At 43.7% G+C, this 22,424-nt stretch overlaps 1 pseudogene across 1 annotated transcript in view; it reads left to right on the top strand.

Moving 5' to 3' along the window:
• Positions 1 to 8,781: 8,781 nt before the first annotated feature.
• The window catches only part of LOC309959977 (mitochondrial transcription rescue factor 1-like), a 97,461-nt pseudogene continuing 83,818 nt past the window's right edge, over positions 8,782 to 22,424 (top strand). Inside the window, exon 1 of the transcript in view lies at positions 8,782 to 8,980. The product of the transcript in view is annotated as a mitochondrial transcription rescue factor 1-like (transcript). The remainder of the gene's footprint in view (positions 8,981 to 22,424) is intronic.

Consider the following 22,424-nt stretch of genomic DNA (forward strand, 5'->3'; position numbering starts at 1 on the left):
ACCTCATATAAGTGGAATCAGGCAACATTTGTTCTTTTGTGTCTGTCTTATTTTGCTTAGCATAATGTACCTGGAGTTTTAAGATGAGAAATTGTATTTTTCTTCCCGCTCTTAGAATGAGCACAGGTGTTATGGGTTGGTCCCTAGGTATGAACTCATATCAGGAGGGTTTTCCAAGTTTTTTCATGTCTTCTTAGCAACTCTGCTCTTCTGAATATCTCTAATACCTTTACCCACAAGTTGGAAGAAGAGAAATAAGACAGGTAGAGATAGAGGGAAACATATTTATTCACTTTCTCTATAACTTTTAATTAACTATTTTCAGAATAGAACCAAATACTTCTCCTTTTGCCCTGGGATGAGTTAGTGATTTGAAATGGCTTTCTTTTCCCCAAATCCCAATTCTTCTTTTTTTGTCTCACTCTGACTATAATTTGTGGTCTGTCTGTAGCATTTGACATTATGACCACTCTTTGTCTTTAAACGTGTTCTCTGCCATTGTGTCTTAGTTTTGTTTTTCTGATAGTTTATTTGGAAAGTGGCTTCAGGAAGTAGTAGCAGAGAAGCTGGGAGAGGGAGACAAGTAAGAAGAGAACCCCAATAAAGGCTGCATTGTTGAGCTGGTTATCACTGCGGGCACATGGTGAAGAATACACCTCAGTATGAGCCCTGTGTAGGAGGGAGTTTGGGACATTGACCCACTGACTCCCTTTCTCCATGGGCTCAGAGTTTCCTCCTGTGGGCTTGATCTCCCCTGTACTCCTGGGCTGCACCTGCATTCAGAGGAGCCTTCTGTAGCTTAAGAAAATCTCTGAGGCAGCAAAAGGAGTTATCATGGAGGGTACTTGAGGTAGGAGGCATTGTGGATGCGCAGAACTTATGCCGCTTCTGTGTTGAAATCAGAGGTGGGCTAAGGGCATGGGACATGGGGCAAAAAAGTGTCTGCCTTGGGTTTTCAATGTACTATCTGTGCAGGGTTGAGTAGTGTCCCCTCAAAAGTCATGTCCACCTGGAACCTCAGAATGTGACTTTATTTGGAAATAAAGTCTTTGCAATGTAATTAGTTAAGTTGAGGTCATCCTGTATTAGGATAGGCTTCGTATTAGGGTTCTCCAGTGAAACAGAACCAATAGAACTTCTGTCTGTCATCTATCTATGTATCTGTGTGTCTATCCGTGTATCTGTTTCCATTTATTTCAGTCTTTATAAAATTCTCTTAATGGAAAAAATTTCAATTCCCTGGAAGACTATAAAAGGCACCTGGAACAGTTCTTTGCTCAAAAAGATAAAAAGTTTTGGGAAGATGGAATTTTGAAGTTGTCTGAAAAATGGCAGAAGGTAGTGGAAGAAAATGGTGAATACATTGTTCAATAAAGCTCTTGGTGACTTATTTTTACTTAAAAACCAAAGGAAATTTTTGGCCAACCCAATATTTATCTATGTATCTAGTTATCTAACTATGTAGCTATCTATATATCTATTTCTCTATCTATCTACCTCCATCTCCATTTCTTTCTCTGTATAGCTACATACATCTATATCTATATATATTTGAAGAGTTTTCCTCCCCTCCTCCTCCCTCCCTCCCCTCCCCCAACCCTCTCCTCCCCTCCTCTTCCCTCCTCCCCTTCCCCCTCCCACAGGTACATCCAGAAATAAGGTTAAACCTTATAAATTTTTAAAAAATAATTAAAAAATAAAATAAATTTATTTATGGCTGCGTTGGGTCTTTGTTGCTGCGTGTGGGCTTTCTCTAGTTGTGGCGAGTGGGGGTTACTCTTCGTTGTGGTCTGTGGGCTTCTCATTGTTGTGGCTTCTCTTGTTGTGGAGCACAGGCTCTAGGCACACGGGCTTCAGTAGTTGTGGCACGTGGACTCAGTAGTTGTGGCTCATGGGCTTAGTTGCTCTGTGGCTTGTGGGATCTTCCTGGACCAGGGCTCAAACCTGTGTCCCCTGGACTGGCAGATGGATTCTTAACCAATGTGCCACCACGGAAGTCCCTCTATTTTATATATAGTAGTGTGTATCTGTTAATCCCAAATTCCCAATTTATCCCCTCCCCTGACCTTTCCACTTTGGTAACCATTAGTTTGTTTTCTATGTCTGTGTTTACTTCTGTTTTTGTTTGTTTGTTTTTGTTTTTTGCTTTTTGTTTTTTTGGCTGTGTTGGGTCTTCATTGCTGGGCGCAGGCTTTCTCTCTAGTTGCAGCAATCAGGGGCTACTCTTCGTTGCCGTGCGTGGGCTTCTTATTGTGGTGGCTTCTCTTGTTGCAGAGCATGGGCTCTAAGCATGCGGGCTTCAGTCGTTGCAGCATGCGGCCTCAGTAGTTGTGGTGTGTGGGCTCTAGGGCACGTGGGCTTCAGTAGTTGTGGCACACAGGCTTAGTTGCTCTGCGGCATGTGGGATCTTCCCAGACCAGGGATCAAACACGTGTCCCCTGCATTGGCTGGCTCACGGGCCCAGCCGCTCCGCGGCATGTGGGATCTTCCCGGACTGGGTCACGAACCCGTGTCCCCTGCATCGGCAGGCGGACTCCCAACCACTGCGCCACCAGGGAAGCCTGGTAGTCAGATTCTTAACCACTGTGCCACGAGGGAAGTCCCGAATACTGTCTTGTTGTTGTTGTTTTCTTTTGACCATGCTGCACTTCTGTTTTATAAATAAGTTCATTTGTATCATTTCTTTAAGATTCCATATATAAGTGATATCATATGATATTTGTCTTTCTCTTTCTGACTTATTTCACTTAGTATGATAATCTCTAGTTCCATCCACGTTGCTGCAAATGGCATTATTTCCTTCTTTTTTGTGGCTGAGTAATATTCTATTGTGTGTGTATGTATATACATATATGTGATATATATATATCACATTTTCTGTATCCATTCATCTCTTAGCAAGACCTTTCTTTTTTTTTTTTTTTTTTTTTTTTTGTTGTACGCGGGCCTCTCCCTGTTGTGGCCTCTCCCGCTGCGGAGCACAGGCTCCGGATGCGCAGGCTCAGCGACCATGGCTCACGGGCCCAGCCGCTCCGCGGCATGTGGGATCTTCCCGGACCGGGGCACGAACCCGCGTCTCCTGCATTGGCAGGCGGACCCCCAACCACTGCGCCACCAGGGAAGCCCTGCAAGACCTTTCTTGATTGGGTCTGCATTAGCTCTTCAACTTCACTTCCTGCTGCCACTCATGCCTACCCTAAGGGCAAGCCACAGCGAAATCTGTGCTGTGTTCTTCATGGCTGGGGGCCTTTACACAACTTTTTCTTCAGTCTTGACTGTCTCTTAGTCATCTATGTAATTCCTTTTGTACTCTATGCTCAGTTCAAGCATCACTTCTTTCCAGAAGTTTTTTTCTTATCCTTTGAGGTAGGCCCCTCCCACCTCTGTGAATTAATAGTACTTATCACAATGTTGTAATAATTAGCTTTCTCCTCTAAGGGCAGTATAGCAAAGTGGCTAAGAACCTAGACTCCAGAGTCAGCCTGCCTGAGTTTGAATCCTGCTTTTGTTTCTTATTAGCTATTTACATAAACTCTGTGACTCTGCTTACATACATCTAAAAAAGGAGAAAATAATAGTATCTTCCTCCTATTACACTTATAAGGTTTTAATAAATTTATATAAATATATAAATATGTTTAGATATAATATAAATATATGAATATATTATTTATTTAAAAATATTTATTTATTTATTTAATTTGTTTGGCTGGGCTGGGTCTGGGTTGCGGCACATGGGATCTTCATTGCAGCATGTGGGATCTTTAGTTGCGGCCTGCAGGATCTTTTAGTTGTGGCATGTAAGATCTTTAGTTGTAGCATGCGGGATCTTTTAGTTGCAGCACGTGGGATCTTTTAGTTGCAACATGTGGGATCTTTAGTTGCGGCATGTGAACTCTTAGTTGCAACATGTGGGATCTATTTCTCTGACCAGGGATCAAACCCAGGCCCCCTGCATTGAGAGCAAAGAGTCTTAGCCACTGGACCACCAGGGAAGTCCCTATAAGATATTTAGTATACACTGTGGATGCTAGTCATTGTAGTAGTCATCTATTGCTGCATAAGAAAAGAACCCCCCAATACTCAGTATCTTGAAATGACGATGTTTTAAACGTTCTTCTTTTGACATATAGGCATTCAAAGCTAATTTCTCTCTAATCATTTCTTTAGCAGCATCCCACAGCTTTTTACATGATACATTTTCATTATCATCCAGTTAAAAATATTTTCCAATTTCCACTGTGATTTTTTCCTTTGATCTATAGGTTATTTAGAGCTATGTGGTTAAATGTCCAAACACTTGGGACTTTTCTAGTTATCTTTCTGTTGTTGATTTCCAGTTTAATTCCACTGTGGTCATACTCTGTATGATTTCAGTCTTTCAAAATGTATTGAGACTTGCTTTCCAGCCTAGCATATGGGCTACTTTGGTGAATGTTCCAAAAGCAACTATCTTTTAATCTTGCCTCCACGTCTGAGGGTTGACTGGGACTTGGCTGAGACATGTGAGGATCAGCCGGCCCGCCTGGATTCATGCATGAGCTTCTCTGCAGATTGCATCCAGGTCCACTTCTACTCTGTATGTGTTTATTCTGGGGCCTCAGCCAAAGAAGTAGCTGTTCCCCGGGGGAAGCTCTCTGCCTGGTAATGACAGAGACAAGAGGGCAAGTGGAAACACATGAGGTCTTTTGAGGTCTAGGCTTGTAAAGGACATAGTGATTCTTCCACTACATTCCATTGACCAAAGCGGGGCATATGACCCAGTACCAACGTGTATTAACTATGTCTTCTTTTTTTTTTTTTTCTGTATTCTGATGCTTTGACCTCTGGGGTCTTGCTGACCCTGCAGATACTGCCCCTCCTAGGGTTAGTCATTTCCTAGAGATAATAAACAACTTGCCTATGAATGTACCTTTCATGTGCAAACCGGGCAATCCTGAGTTCACACTCCAACCACCTCTTTTATGGGGCTCTTGCACTCAGGGCCACTATCCACCTGACCTAATCAACTCAAGTCCAGGTATTGGACAACTAGGGGCAGCATCTATGCCCAGAGGCTGCTGAAAGTACTCAAACTAGCCAATCCCAAGTCTGTGTACCCAGCCTCACCTGTTTCCTCCTAAGGGAAACACAATAAAGTCTACCCACACTTCCCCCTCCCCTCTTCCTCTGGCTGACCCTGGTGCATCCACGTGTGGCCTCACATGGCTTGCCATGAACCCCTCCTTATGGAAACTTGGAGTAATAAGCTATCTTTTCAATGGAAATCATCTCCTGATCTATTGGTCTTACTATAAGTCAAGCTTTCTAACATACATTTTTATTTCATTGTTTTATTTTATTTATTTTGCCTCGCTGGACAGCTTGCGGGATCTTAGTTCCCCGACCAGAGATCGAACCTCGGACCATGGCAGTGAAAGCACGGGGTCCTAACCACTGAACGGCCAGGGAATTCCCCCTAAAATGCACTATTTTAAAACACAAGGGGCAGGGATTCTACCTCTCGTGAGAATGACAGTAAAGTCCCATGGTGCAGGGTATGGTTTGGGGAGGGGTAAAGAAATGGGACCAGTAATTCAATCTACCACACTCGTTACTACTTCTCTTTGTTACTATTTACTCTTGTTACTACTTCTCTTGTACTCCTCACTGTACTACAAGCTTCCAAGGGCAGGAACTGGCAGAATCCTCTGTGTTTTCCGAAGCTTAGCATAGCACCTAGAACGTAAGCACTCCATGAATGTATATCAAACAAATCAATTAATAATAGGAAGCCCAACTCTTCTGGCACCCTGATAGACTTGGATAAGGTGGTGTTGCTTCCCAGACAGCAGAGAAACTGTCCTGGTTCCACAGCTGGGCACTTTGACCCAGATTTGGAAAGAGAGGAAAAGGGTATGTTTTCATGCATCGCTTCTGCACTCTCTCATTTTCTCAAAATCTCTGCTTGACATTCCATCACTGTGGGATGTCGAGGTCCCCACGCGGCATTTGTCTGACATGCTGTGAAAGGGCGTTTTGAACATCTTTATTTCGGGATTTTGACAGCATCGCCTTCACACCCATCAACTCCTTCCACTCAATCTGTTCCCACAAGGGCAGAGACGTTTCTACTTATCTTTGTGTTGACCGGGAGTTGCAGATGCCTATTTTGTCTTGCAGATATTCTGTCTTTTTTTTCTCACCAGCTTCAAAATATTCTAACAACCCACATTCCAAGATTCGCATCTATCCTAAGGTTCCCTGGCCCTGAAATGGTTTATGCAAATCTTGAAAGCATTCCTACTTTCAGAGGAGAAAAATGGCTCTTTAATCTGGACAACACAATTTGCTTGTGGGTAGAGATTGGAAAATGTAGATCATCCGTGGCGAATGTGTATTGATAACCAAGTATTTTCTGAAAATCTCCAATATTCTTCCTCTATATCCTTTATTAAACTCTAACTTGGGGGGCATTTTGATACCCAGATTCCATACTTGAATTAATTAAAATTTTGGCAATAGACTAGGTAACTTGTTCTTCTAACATTTTATTTTGAAAATGTTCAAACTTATAGAAAAATTACAAGAACAGTACAATGAACATCCACAAACACTTCACCTAGACTCTCCAATTATTAACATTTTCCATGTTATTTTCATCTCCCTATGTCTCTGTCTGTCTTTATATATATATGTATATACATTTACACATGTATTATTTTTCACAGTTTCATTGACATATAACATTGTGTAAGTTTCAGGTGTACAACATGATGATTTGATATATGTATATATATGTATATATATATATTTTTTATTCTTTTGAAGTGTAGTTGATTCACAATGTCGTGTTAGTTTCAGTGATTCAGTTATACATATATACATATTTATGTATACACACATATATGTGTATTTTTCAGATTCTTTTCCCTTATAGGTTGTTACAAAATATTGAGTATAGTTCCCTGTGTTAGACAGTAGGTCCTTGTTTATTGACATATGTATGTATCGTGAAATGATTACCATAGTAAGTTTAGTTAACATTTATCATTGCACATAGTTCAAAAATCTTTTTATTGTGAAGACAACTTTTCAGATCTGCTCCCTAAGATTTTTTTTTTTTTACTTAAAATTAAAAAAAAATTAGCTTTAACTTCTTCGCATCTCATTTTCTCTATTTGTAATATGTAGTGAGGAGAGGTGGGACAGCTGCTACCTCACAAGATTATTGTAAGGATTGAACAAAATAACCCACAGAAAAAGCTTTGTCTAGTGTCTGGCATACAGTGTGTGCTCAGCAAATATTATAATCATTCCCCATACCCCATCACAGTGCCTTGCAAGTAGTAAATCCCTCAATTGTTAAATGACAAATAAAATCAAGAATTTCAATAGAATATTTTAATCTATGTTAACACTGATAGTGGTCCCAGGTTATCAACAGGACATACCATTACCAGGGACATAAGCTCTTTTTTTTTTTTTTTTCGGTACGCGGGCCTCTCACTGTTGTGGCCTCTCCTGTTGCGGAGCACAGGCTCCGGACGCGCAGGCTCAGCGGCCATGGCTCACGGGCCCAGCCGCTCCGCGGCATGTGGGATCTTCCCGGACCGGGGCACGAACCCGTGTCCCCTGCATCGGCAGGCGGACTCTCAACCACTGCGCCACCAGGCAAGCCCCATAAGCTCTTTTTTTTAAAATTAATTTTTATTGGAGTATGGTTGCTTTACAATGTTGTGCTAGTTTCTTGCTGTACAGTAAAGTGATCAGTCATATGTATACATATATCCACTCTACTCCCTTAGATCTTATTTTCAAATATATAATACAGTATTGTTAAATTGTGTCACCACGCTGTACATGACCCTGATTCTTTTCAACAGCACAGGTTGAGTACTTTGTGGAATGCCCCTCAGTTTGGCTTTATCTGATGTTTTCTCCTGATTAATGCCATTTTGGTGCGAAAGTTGTGGAAGTGGTGTTGTGCTCACTTCTGGGTATGGCTGGGGACTTTCTGGCTCTAGTGTGCACTTGGATTTTGTCGCACATGGATAAAAAGAAAATGGTACTAGCTTAACAATGAACCCGAAGAGCACTATCTGGGAAGTTCATTGGATTCTGGGTTTGGTAATCTGCGAGGAACATTTAACCCAGTGATTCTTGACCTGGGGTGCCTTTTCTCCTTGGAGAGTTTGATAGAGCTGGAGACATTTTTAATTGTCGTGAATGGGGTCAGAGGGGGCTACTGCCATCTAGTGGGTGGAGGCCAGGGATGCTTGTGAACTTCCTATAATGTGCAGGACGGCCCCCACTGCAAAGAAGGATCTGGACCCAACTGTGCAGAGGTTGAGAAACCCCGGTCTCTGTTTATATGAAACCTACAGAGCTGTCATGCCCCCAGAAAGGCCCAGGTGTTGGTACTATTCCATGAGATTCAGGTTTAGTAAAAATACAGCCACTGGCCGATGAACTCACAAGTGTAGGTAGTGTTCTACATGAGGGGCAAGTTTTTCGCTAACACCACAAGGGTCTCTGGCCCAATGAGTGGAGTTTGATAGTAATACTTGCTACAAATGTATGATTTTAATGTACGAAAGCTTTAAGGAGAGATGAAAACATTTTAAAGATGACCTGTGTTTTCTTCTGCTTTTCTCCATGATTTCTTAATCTTGGACCTCTCAGGCATTACTTGGCCTTTCTGTTTTCAGACTAACTTGGTGTATCCTGCTGTACGATCCTAAAAAGGGAGCTCACTCAGCGGGTCTGATGTGGTGGATGCTTGCCCAGGAAGTTCTGCGCATGCGTGGCACCATCTCCCGTGAACATCCATGGGAGGTCATGCGTGATCTCTACTTCTACAGAGATCCTGAAGAGACTGAAAAGGAAGAGCAGGCGGCAGCTGAGAAAGCTGTGACCAAGGAGGACTTTCAGGGTGAATGGACTGCTCCAGCTCCTGAGTTCACTGCTACTCAGCCTGAGGTGGTGGACTGGTCCAAAGGTGTGCAGGTGCCCTGTGTACCTATTCAGCAGTTCCCCACTGACTGGAGTGCTCAGCCTGCCACTGAAGACTGGTCTGCAGCTCCCACTGCTCAGGCCACTGAATGGGTAGGAACAACCACTGAGTGGTCTTAAGCTGCTCTTCCACAAACTCTTAAAATGGAAGTAGGTTGACGGAAAATAAACAGTTTCTAAAAAAAAAAAAAACAAAAAATACAGAAGGTTGGAGCATGGGGGCTGTATGCCTGCGGGTGGAGAGAATTCTAGAGGACCGAGGATGGGATTTGAACTCAAACAGGAAACAATAGGGAGGAAGAAGAAAATCAAAACCTATTAAAAAGTCAACACTGAGATATTCCAAAATTTCCATAAGTCAGATATTGTAAAGCAAGTCATTCATTTGTTCATTTATCCGTTCCTTCAATAATATGTACTGTGTACCTACTATGGGCCAGGTACTTTCTAGATGTCTGAGCTACAGGAGTGAATAAACAAAGCTCCCATCCTCAAGGGGTTTCAATTCGAGTGGAGGGTGGTGGATAATAAACACGAGACATAGAGACTTCCCTGGTGGTCCAGTGGTTAAGACTCCATGCCCCCAGTGCAGGGAAACTAGATTGGTCAGGGAACTAGATCCCACATGTCACAACTAAGACCCGGTACAGCCAAAGTAAATAAATAAATATTAAAACCTCCCGAGACATAAAGTATGTTAAAATGTGGTAAAACGTGGTCCAAAAGGATACATGCACCCCAATGTTCATTGCAGCACTGTTTACAATAGCCAAGACATGGAAGCAACCTAAATGTCCATCGACAGAGGAATGGATAAAGAAGATGTGGTACCTATATACAATGGAATATTACTCAGCTATTAAAAAGAATGAAATAATGCCATTTGCAGCAACATGGATGGAACTAGAGATTATCATACTAAGTGAAATTAGTCAGAGAAAGTGAAATATCGTATGATATTGCTTATATGCGGAATCTAAAAAAAAATGATACAAATGAACTTATTTACAAAACAGAAACAGACTCACAGACTTAGAGAATGAACTTATGGTTATGGCAGCGGGGGAGGGGAGGGGTGGGGTGAGGGGAGGGATAGTTAGGGAGTATGGGATTGACATGTACACACTGCTATTTTTAAAATGGATAACCAGGGACTTCCCTGGTGGCTCAGTGGTTAAGAATCTGCCTGCCAATGCAGGGGACACGGGTTTGATTCCTGGTCTGGGGAGATCCCACATGCTGCGGAGTAACTAAGCCCATGCACCACAGCTACTGAGTCTGCGAGCCACAACTACTGAGCCCATGTGCCACAACTACTGAAGCCCACGCCTAGAGCCCGTGCTCTGCAACAAGGGAAGCCACCGCAGTGAGAAGACTGTGCACCACAATGAAGATCCAATGCAGCCAAAAATAAAGTAAGAAAATAAAAAATAAATAAAATGGATAACCAACAAGGACCTACTGTATAGTACAGGGAACTCTGCTCAATATTATATAACAACCTAAATGGGAAAAGAATTTGAAAAAGAATAGATACATGTATATGTATGACTGAATCATTTTGCTGTACACCTGAAACACAACATTGTTAATCAACTATATTCCAATATAAAATAAAAAGTTATTTCCTAAAAGAAAAAGTTGGTAAATACTATGGAAGAAAGAATATAGAACAGGGTAAGTGGATCGGGGGGTGCTGGGGAGTGAGTTGCAGTTTCAGGGGGTTAGAAGTAGGTTAGAAATTTGAGAACTGAGTAAACTTGTTGCAGGTGAATGAGCAAGCTGGGAGGAAGGAGCTTTCTAGGCAGTGGGAACAGCAAGTTCAAAGGCCCTGAGGTAGGACCATGCCTAGTATGTTTGAGCAACAGCAAAGAAGTCAGTGTGGTTGGAGGGAGTAGGTGAGGGGGAGAGTGGGAGGAGGCGAGGGCAGGGAGTTGTTGGCGGCAGACTGTGCAGGGCTTTGGGGGATGTGGGAAGGACTTTGGCTTTTATCCCAATGAAGTGGGAGCTGTGCAAAGTTCTGAGCAGGGGAGGCCAGTGACTGGACTCAGGTGCTCACTGGCGTCCTCTGGCTGCTGCAGGGGGAACAGACCATCAGGGGTGAGGGCAGGAACCAGGAGACCTGGGCAGAAACAACAGCACTGGTCCATGTGGGAAATGATGGAGGCTTAGACCAGGGTGTTAACAATTTGTGTTATTTTAGATCATCCATTTTCACCTTTTGCATTTTTGTATGATAAATTCATTATTACGGGTTACAAATTTATTGGAATGGTCTGGGCAAAAGAAATTACATACGGCAAAGGAGCTCAGGTGGTTAAAAAAGTTGGATATTGCTAAATTTAATATATGTACAACTCTAAGACCGTGCCTGAGCTGTTACGATTTTTCTTCTGCAGAAGTTTGTTTCCTCCTTATCCTGCTTCAGGCATTCAGGCCTTTACATGAAATGTCTGCGTGCCAACCTCTCATATTCCAATCTGATGAACGTGACCTTTCAAACTGAGGACATGACACAACTGCAGAGAGGAGAAAACTGCAAGTAAATTTGGATATCATCAGTTATGTGCCTGGAAAACTGTTCCTGTACTGAGGACAGACCAAACATAAGCAAATAAGCCATTTGTTAATTTCAGTGAGTTTCTTGGCAGAAAGAGGCCTGAGGATGTTGCCAACATCTCTGCCAAGTTTAAATTTAGGATAGCAGGTTCCCCAGGAGTGGAGAAGCTTTAGAATTCTTGCTCCCATGCTCACTATAACCTTTTCGTGATCTTCAGGGGTTGCGATACGGAGGGTAATTATTTCCAAATTTCCTCTCTTCTCCCTTTCCCCAGATTTTTTTCAGACTGAAATTAAAATCAAGGAAAGTTTTTAAAATGAGAGAATGGATTGCAGAGACTTTCCCATACAGCCTTCCAAATGGGGAAACTGAGGCCCAGATGGGTGAACTGACTTATGTGCCTCACTCCTAGGAGAGGCTCTTGGCTATATCCCCTTTAAAGAGACCCCATGGCATCCACGATGTAATAAATGATTTCTCCTCTCTCATGAAAAGGGGATCAGCAAACTGCTGCCTATAGGTCTTAGTTCTTCACTAAGTTCTGTGAATTCTTCTCGGAAAATGAATTATGCAAATTGTAGCTGGGGAAAATGACATGTAACGTCTGCAAAATTTCCCTGAGAGTTCTCCCTTTGTCCACAAAGTAGGCTCACTAGTCAGTGTAAGTCTGCGTTCAGTGGTGATAACAAACAAACTGGAAACTTTAGTGGCTGTGCCCAGCACAAGTCTGTTTCTCATTCCTGTGAAGCTGGTTAGCAGGGCTTGCATCCAAGCAGTGACTCAGGGATCCAACCTTCCTCCATTTTGCACCAGCACCATCTCTCACAGGCTTCCAAAGCTACCTTGGGAGGGGAAGAGAAGGATAGAGTGGGCACACCAGCTGTTAACTGCCTCCATCCGGTAGTGATAATCCATTGGCTAGAATGAGTCACATGGGTCTGTTCTAACTGCAAGAGGGTCTGGGAAATGGAGGAGAACATATGGGTGAACACCAAACACTGTTTATTCTTTCTATTAGAGAAAAGAGAGAGGCGTGACTTTCAGTACCTTAGATATGGCAAGAGAAGTGTTTGGATACTACCAGGGTAATAAGAGGGGTCAAAACCTTTTCCCCTTTTGTAGCAGACATGTAGACATGCCACTGATCTTTATTTATTTAATTTATTTACTTTTGGCTGTGTTGGGTCTTCATTGCTGCATGCAGGCTTTCTCTAGCTGCGGCAAGCGGGGGCTACCGTTCGTTGCGGTGCACAGGCTTCTCATTGTGGTGGCTTCTCTTGATGTGGAGCATGGGCTCTAGGCACATGGGCTTCAGTAGTTGTGGCATGTGGGCTCAATAGCTGTGGCTCATGGGCTCTAGAGAGCAGGCTCAGTAGTTGTGGCACATGGGCTTAGTTGCTCCGCGGCATGTGGGATCCTCCTGGACCAGGGCTTGAACCCATGTCCCCTGCATTGGCAGGTGGATTCTTAACCACTGCACCACCAGGGAAGACCTGATCTTTTAATTTAATTTAATTTTAAAAATTGCAGTATAGTTGATGTACAATATTATATAAGGTTCAGTTGTACAACATAGTGATTCACAACTTTTAAAGGTTGTATTCCATTTATAATTATAAAATATTGGCTAGATTCTCTGTGTTGTATTTTATATCTTTGTAACTTATTTATTTTATACGTAGTAGTTTGTATCTCTTAATTCCCTACCCCTGTCTTCCCTCTCTCCACTTCCTTCTCCCCACTGGTAACCATTAGTTTTTTCTCTATATCTGTGAGTGTTTCTTTTTTGTTATAGTCACTAGCTAGTTTTATTTTTTAGATTCCACATATAAGTGATATCATACAGTATTTGTCTTTGTCTGACTTATTTCACTTAGCATGCCCTCCAAGTCCATGCACATTGTTGTGAATGGCAACATTTCATTCTTTTTTGTGGCTGAGTAGTATTCCATTTTATATCACATCTTCTTTATCCATTTGTTTGTTGATGGACACTTAGGTTGCTTCCATATCTTGGCATTTGTAAATAATGCTACTATGAACATTGGGGTGCATGTATCTTTTCGAATCGGTTCTTTCTTTCTTTCTTTCTTTCTTTCTTTCTTTCTTTCTTCTCTCTCTCTCTCTCTCTCTCTCTCTCTCTCTCTCTCTCTCTCTCTTTCTTTCTTTCTTTCTTTCTTTCTTTCTTTCTTTCTTTCTTTCTTTCTTTCTTTCTTTCTTTCTTTCTTTCTTTCTTGTTTGAGCTCCTCTCAAAGCAGATCCTGAGACAAGGATTTGAAGTCAAATAATTTGTTTGGGAGGTGACCCCCAGAAACACCAGTGGAGGAGAGAGGAAGGGGAGGAAGACAGTGAAGGGCGTGTTTCGTGTGTTTTCCTGCTGGAGCAACTGGAGCTTAAGTCTATTTGGGGACCTATGGGAGACAGCATAAGGCATGTACACTTCAGAGCTGTCCCACTGAAGGGCGAGAGAGCTGAGGTATTTACCCACCAATTCCTGTCAGTTACTGGTTGAGGGTTGCTCCCCAGGCTATTAATTCTGAGGCTTGTGTGTGGCAAAGCATGATTCAGCAGCAACAAAAGCTTCCATTCTGGTATTTGGAAGACAGGCTGGTATGCGCTGAAGGGTAAGGGCAAGGGGCCATGGGTCAGAATTCCTGTGCAAGAAATAAAAGCAAGAAGAGAAATGCAGCATGCTTATTGTGTCAGAGATTGCTTGCTTCTTGCATCCTCAGTATATATCCCCTATTCTTTGCTCTAACAGAACTCCCCATATTTACGGGGAGTGACAATGTGCTCAGCTAAAAGCACATTTCCCAACCTTTAATGCAGATAGCAGTGGCCTCATGAAATATGAATGAAAGCTATTGAGTGGAACTTCTAGTAAACTCTCAAATGTTGATGACTCATTTGGCAGGTATGCCCTAGCCCTTTACCTCTTAAGATTGCATGGAGCATGTGTATGATGGCTGGAGGTGTAGCACCCATTCTGTGGCCATGAGGATGGAAGCCAAAAATAAGAGAGCGAAAAGTTAGAAGTCCCTTAGGTCCCTGATAACTGTGGGGATGCCCTACCAGCTGTGAATTGCCTACTGTACACCTACAAGGGAGAAAAAAAATACCTCTTTCTTGTTTAAGCCACTGTTATTTGAGTTTCCTGATCTGTGCAGCAGAATTGAATTCTGATTGATAGACTTATCCACCTACTGAAAGAGAAAAAGACTACTACTAAAGTACTTCATCCTTCTCTTTCTCCTCCTCTTTTGCTGAATTGTGCTTTAGAGGGTCTGGATGCTCAGTTGCCTCTTCTAGGAAACACTGGTAATCAGAACCTAACTTGTTCATTTGTGGTTAGGATCAAGTGAGATAATGTACCTGAAGCACGTAGAAGAGTGACCCAGAAAGGACCCAGAAATTGGCAGCTCCTACTATTCCAGAGTAGAATAAGTCAATCAGAAATAACACATCCTGGTGGCGCAGTGGTTGAGACTCCGCCTGCCGATGCAGGGGACGCGGGTTCATGCCCCGGTCCGGGAAGATCCCACATGCCGCGGAGCGGCTGGGCCCGTGAGCCATGGCCGCTGAGCCTGCGCGTCCGGAGCCTGTGCTCTGCAACGGGAGGGGCCACGACAGTGAGAGGCCCGTGTATCGCAAAAAAAAAAAAAAAGAAAAAGAAATGACACATCCTGATAGCAGAATACTTTCTAGGGCGCCAGCTCCATGTTTGGTTAATCCATGGTTCAGTATGACTATCCCAGAGGAAATAATGCATCATATTGCTTTTCAAAAATCCTTGGCATTTGGCTATTTATTCGTGTTGTGTGAAACTTCCGGACAGTTTGTTTATTTACTTATTTATTTATTTGTTTGTTTATTTGCTGTACGCGGGCCTCTCACTGCTGTGGCCTCTCCCGTTGCAGAGCACAGGCTCCGGACGCGAAAGCTCAGCGGCCATGGCTCACGGGCCCAGCCGCTCCGCGGCATGTGGGATCTTCCCGGACCGGGGCACGAACCCGTGTCCCCTGCATCGGCAGGTGGACTCTCAACCACTGCGCCACCTGGGAAGCCCCCAGTCTGTTTATTTAATTGCTCTGATTGGAACTGTAAGAAATTGAATTTAACATCTGTAAGCAAGGTTTTTATGACATGGGATTTTGGCTAACAGGGTAGGATCTTATCCCAATTTTGACCAGGGGGAGCCCCTTCAGGCTAGTTTGTGTGTTCTTTTGACAGAACCCTTAGTCTTTAAAAGCCCTTTCCTTGCTTTCAGACACAAGTAGATATTCTAAGCTCATCCCGTTTATTTCCAGGGCACAGATTTTTGTCTGCTTTTTCCTTACTGTATTCCCAGTACCCAGAAAAAGGCCTGGCACTGAATGAATGAATAAATTCTTTCATTTCACTCTTTCTTCTGCTGCTTCCCCAATAACTCTCAATTCACACCATCTACTAAATCAGATACTGTAACCTGCACATTATAAGGATGCTCAAAGTCCTCTCTGAGGTGAGTCTTCTCCACTGACATGTTTTTGCTGCAGCTAAGTCCAGCCTGGTCACAGCCTAGATCCTAAGGTTAAAAATAGCTCAATGCAGCCTCAACAGCTTCCAGCATCCTGGTTATTTTTAGGACAGAGGAGGGGGTGAAGGAAAAATGTGACCGAGAGTCACCTCCAGGGAGGAGCATCCCCTTCCTCTGGCTCAGAACTAGGGGCATCACCCAGCTAGAGATGCCCACTCCTGTGAACGGATCAAGTTTGAGAAGTGGATGTTCACAGGATACAGTTTCCCCCATTACTGGATTGTGAATACTAGGCAGATTTCCTGCTCTGCTGGGGATGCAAAGAAACACACTGTTTGAGGGTCAAATCAGGGAAACCACTAAGATGCTATACAGGCTCTGGACTTTCACTACCAACTGCTGAAGAGTAATCATTCCATAACTCCTAGAGAATATTGATCAGTTCATTCATACAATTCACTGTGACAGGTGCTGTCCTAGATGCTGGCGTTAGAACAGGGACTACTAAAACAGACAAATGTTTGTGCTTCCTGGGGCTGACACCCAGTCTGGGAGTCAGTCAACAAAGTAAAGAAGTAAACTGCACAGTATGTCACGGATTGTTCATTGTTGTGGAGAAAAACCATGCAGTAAAAGGGAATGGAGTGTTGGCGTGGGGTTCTGCGTTAACCATGTTTCTGATGCTTTGACATCTGGGGCCTGGTTGAGTCTCAAAAGACTGTGCCTCCCAGGGTTAGCCAATGCTTAGAGCTAGTAAAGGACTTCAATCCAGATTCCACACCCCAATCACCTCTTTTTATCAGTTCCAACACTCTGGGCCACTATCTACCTATCCTAATCATTCCAGAGCCAGATACCAGACAACTAAGGACAGTTCCTATGCCCAGAACCCACTGAAATTATCCAGACTCGTCACGCCTAAGCCTGCTCACTGTGCCTCACCCATTCCTTTCTGCAGAAACCACAACGAAACCACCATGTTTCCCCTTGCTCCCCCTGCCTCCTGACCAATCCTGGTGCTTCTCTGGGTGGCTCTTCAAGGCACGGTGTGCCTCCCCTCCTGCTGGGAACTGTGTCTTTTCCATGGCAGTCCTCTCTTGATCTGTTGGTCTCACCATACCTGAATGATAATAAAATCTACATTTTAAAACAGGGTTGTTTGCAATTTTAGATCAGATGGTTTGGGATGGTCTCAATGACTTTGAAGGAATTAAAGGAAGTGAAGAAGCAATCCCCACGGTTACCTGGGAAAGAGCATTCCAGGAAGAAGGAACAGAAAGTGCAAAGGCCCTGAGGCTGGACCAGGCATGGTACGTTTGGGAATAGCGAGGAACCTGGATCAGAGTGAACGAGGGGAGCAGTGGAGGAGGGAGATGATGAGGCAGGGCCTTGGGGGCTACAAGATGGACTTTGGCTTTTGCTCTGAGTGAGGTGGGAGCCATGAAGGGTTCTGAGCGGAGGAGGGACATGATCTAACTTAAGTTCTTACAAGCGCCCTCTGGCTGCTTGTGGGGAGGAGACAGGGATGGGAGGAGTGAGGGTGGAAACCCAGAGACCAGAGAGGAGGCAACTGTACTAGACCGGGTAGGAGATGGTGGAGGCTGGACCAGGGTGGTAGCAGTTCAACAGAGACTATTAACCTGAGTATGTGGGGTGCCCCTGAAATCTGGACAAATATTTTTTCTTTAATTTCCTTAGTGTTACTTTGAAAATTATCTTTGGGAAAAAAGTTTTTACATGCCCAGTTACGTTATTTACAGATTATTTCACTCCAAATGTAGGAGGGCAGGGAACAGCAGTCCGAGTTTTTGTCTGCATGCAACAGAAATGGATCCTGTGCATACTAGCTTTAAAGGATGAGTTTTATGGAAATAATATCAGAGGCTCACAAAATTGACTAACAGCTATAGAAATAGACTTGGAGAAAGGGGTGAAACTGAGGGCTCTCTGGAGGTCTAGTGGACACCGTGAGGGTTATGAATTGCTGATGCTAAAGATGAATGGCTGTAACCTTTGGTAGATACTCCCAGCTGCTAGTGTCTGCATCTTTTGCCCAACAGGCTTCTCTAAAGTTGCCAAAGCCTGCACAGCAGGTTAGAAGTGCCTGGGAATGAACAGCTAACAGCTACATCTCCACCCCTGTCACCATCAGCAACCATCAACTAACAACTGATGGGAACTGGTGGATCAATACCCCAGTTCCCTCTGCCCTCAGGTGGGATGACTCTGAGGGGCATGTCCAATGCAGTCCCCCAGAGTTTCCTAGCAGGGCTGGGCCAGAGTTGCCTACAGCGGAAACCTGCTCATCTGTGCACCAGTATCAGGTGCCCTCCCCTTTCTTTTGCATATCCCTGAACACCTACTGGTGTCTCCTGGGTCCGCCTCCAGAATAAATGATTTGCCCACGAGTCCTTGGGTCAGTATCTACTTCTGGGGGAACCCAAGCAAAGACAATTGCATTCCATGGCAGAAGCCCCCACATTACTGGATTAGAACCCACATTGAGAGTGAAGGGCTGAGAAATGGTGTCAATATTGGCATATAGAATTTTCCTTAACATCTCCCAGTCATCTAGAGACAGTGGCCCCAGAGACAGGAGTTGGGCACAGCAAGTTTGCCCAGGTCTGGGAACACAGTTCTGTTCAGATTTCCTCTTCTTTCTACCCAGCTAATACTTCATGTTGTGGGGAAGGAGGAAGTTCCCAGCAGGGCTCAGTGCATCCCTTCTCCTGGTCACTTGTGTATTATCACGGGATGTCGGTGAACTTTCTTGATGGACAGAAAGTTCATAGGAATTACATCCTCAGCTCATCTGTGTTAGATGAGCCTTCCTCCTTGGGGGCCAGCAAGAGGATTTAGAGCCAAGGTCATAGAGCTGGCAGACAGCTCTGGCCGCATGCTACCCTGCCACTGTCCTTCAAACACTTTCAAATGACCCTGGGCCACTCATCCAAGAGTCAAAACAATGAGCCTTATGTTGGCTGAGCATGGGTCCCATTCCTGCCCCAGGAGGGAAGGCTGGTGTTGGAACAACCATTATGCTAAGACTATTCTCCGTGGGGAATTTTCCCCATAAAAGGGAGATCAGGGCTTCCCTGGTGGTGCAGTGGTTAAGAATCCGCCTGCCAATGCAGGGGACATGGGTTCGAGCCCTGGTCTGGGAAGATCCCACATGCCACGGAGCAATGAAGCCCGTGTGCCACAACTACTGAGTCTGTGCTCTAGAGCCCGCGAGCCACAGCTACTGAAGCCCACGAGCCACAACTCTGAAGCCCGTGAGCCTAGAGCCCATGCTCTGCAACAAGAGAAGCCACCACAATGAGAAGCCCACACACCGCAAGGAAGGGTAGGCCCCGCTCACTGCAACTAAAAAGCCCGTGTGCAGAAATGAAGACCCAACGCAGCCAAAAATAATAAATAAAATAAATAAATTAAAAAAATAAAAGGGAAATCAAGGTGATCATAGGTAGATGGAAGGTTAAATGACAGGTAGCCAGAAATATAGCCAATGTCAGCTTCCCAAGGGAAAGAGGTGCTGTCACCTTCATAATTTCTTGGTTGCATTTGCAACAATTTTCCAGAGACAAAAAAATAAAAATAAAAATATTCTATTATAGCAGATACTATTGGTGCCACTACTGTCTTGGACTGCCTTGGAGGTCACTTGCAAACAGTTCCCTTTTACACCACAAGTGCCTTCAGCTCTCTAACTGCATTAGTTTCCTAGGGTTGCCATAACAAATGACCACAGTGGTTTTAAAAACAGAAATCTGTAAGTTCTGGGAGCCAGGTGTCCAAAATCAAGGTATCAGTGGTGTTGGTTTCTTCTGGAGGCTCTGAGGGACAAGCCATGCTCTCGTAGCTTCTGGTGTTTTCCAGCAGTCCTTGGCATTTCTTGGCCTATAGCTACATCATTCCAATCTCTATTTCCATTGTCATGTGGGCTTCTTCTCTATGTGTGTCTCTATGTGTTACCTCCTCTTCTCAGGAGGACACCAATCATTGGATGTAGGGCCCACCCTAAATCCAGGATGATCTCATCTCAAGATCCTTAATTATCTGAAAAGACCCTTTTTCCAAATAAAGTCACATTCACGGGTTCTAGGGGTTAGGGCATATCTTTTGGGAGACCATCATTCAATTCACTACACTAAGGCCATTCTCCTCAGCCTGTGTGGACTGAATGTATGTCCTCCCTAATTCCAAATTCATATGTTGAAATCCTAATTCCCAATGTGATGATATTAGGAGGTGGAGACTTGGGACATAGTTATGTAGGAGGGTGGAGTCCTTGTCTATAAGATTAGTCCCCTTGTAAGAAGGGGTCAGAGAGCTCTCTTGCTGTCTTTCTGCCCAGTGATCATACAATGAGAAGTCAGTATCTACAACCCAGAAAAGGGGTCTCACCAGAGCCTGACCATACTGGCACCCTGACCTTGGACTTCCAGCCTCTAGAACTGTGAGAAATAAATTTCTATATAAGTCACCCAGTCTATGGTAATTTGTTGTAATGCCCCAAAGGACTAATACATACTATAAAATTATTGCCTTTGGAGTGGTCCTCAAACAATGTGGGACAGGCATTGGTGGATAGATATTCCACTTCCTTACTCCTCAGGGGGTCAGTTCTGAGGGCTCTGCTATATGGTCTCTCAGAGTGCCCTGGAAGGATTGAGCTCTCATTGCTAAGGGTAGGGATGTGCTTGTGGAAGACAGACTCGAAGATTATCCCCAACGATCCCTGCCTCCTAACCCGGATTTGGGATGCTTAGAAACTCTTAGGTTAAAAAGTGTGTTAAGTTGCTAAGTTTTGGGACTTAGCAGTAACTAATTAATACAGTGTTTGGTATCACACATTTTATTGACTTCTCTTCTACGTCTTGATTCCACATTTCTTCACTCTGCTTCCTGGGATCACCTCCCCAGTAATTGCTCACATTGAAATAATTGTCTTCAAGTGTGCTCTTGGGGGAACTCAGACTAATACACCTGTTGTTAGGATTATGGGCCATCTGCTTTTGTTTATATGGGAATCAGTGCAAGTTGGAAAATGTCAAAAACAGAAAGCGTCTTAAAGTTTCTGCCTGGAGGTCGATATGGGTGGACTTATACTTAGTCTCCATCCCAACACCCTTCTAATATCTAATGCAGAGACTGGCCAGCAAAACATGACCTTTCAAAGAATCCCTTGCAGCTAGAATGTTGGAGATGAGCTGGGTCCAGCCAACTGGAAGCACTCTAGATTTGGAAGGGGGGTGTGGGTTGGAGGCCAACTCTTTGCTGTTTCAACTGTTAGTACTGGTGACTAATTGTAACTGAGAAGAACCCTATAAGGCCTTCCCAGAATAGACCCCCACCCATGTCCTCTGCCTGCCTTTTCTTTTTTTTTTTTTAACATCTTTATTGGAGTATAATTGCTTTACCGTGTTGTGTTGGTTTCTTCTGTATAACAAAGTGAATCAGCTGTATGCATACTTATTCTCCCATACCCCTTCCCTCTTGCGTCTCCCTCCAACCCTCCTTAATACACCCCTCTAGGTGGTCGCAAAGCACCAAGCTGATCTCCCTGTGCTATGTGGCTGCTTCCCACTAGCTATCTATTTTACATTTGGTAGTGTATATATGTCAATGCTATTCTCTTACTTCGTCCCAGCTTACCCTTCCCCTCCCTGTGTCCTCAAGTCCATTCTCTACGTCTGGGTCTTTATTCCCATCCTGCCCCTAGGTTCTTCATGATCTTTTTTTTCTTAGATTCCATATATATGTGTTAGCATATGGTATTTGTTTTTCTCTTTCTGACTTACTTAACTCTATATGACAGACTCTAGGTCCATCCACCTCACTACAAATAACTCAATTTCATTTCTTTTTATGGCTGAATAATATTCCATTGTGTATATGTGCCACATCTTCTTTATCCATTCATCTGTTGATGGACACTTTGGTTGCATCCATGTCCTGGCTATTGTAGATAGAGCTGCAATGAACATTGTGGTACATGACTCTTTTTGAATCATGGTTTTCTCAGGGTATATGCCCAGTAGTGGGATTGCTCAGTCGTATGGTAGTTCTATTTTTAGTTTTTTAAGGAACCTCCATACTGTTCTCCATAATGGCTGTATCAATTTACATTCCCACCAACAGTGCAAGAGGGTTCCTTTTACTCCACACCCACTCCAGCATTTATTGTTTGTAGATTTTTTGATGATGGCCATTCTGACCGGTGTGAAGTGATACCTCATTGTAGTTTTGATTTGCATGTCTCTAATGATTAGTGATGTTGAGCATCTTTTCATGTGTTTGTTGGCAATCTGTATAACTTCTTTGGAGAAATGTCTATTTAGGTCTTCTGCC

Source organism: Leucopleurus acutus (assembly GCF_964270905.1).
Source record: "Leucopleurus acutus genome assembly, chromosome: 3".
Classification (NCBI taxonomy): Eukaryota; Metazoa; Chordata; class Mammalia; order Artiodactyla; family Delphinidae; genus Leucopleurus; species Leucopleurus acutus.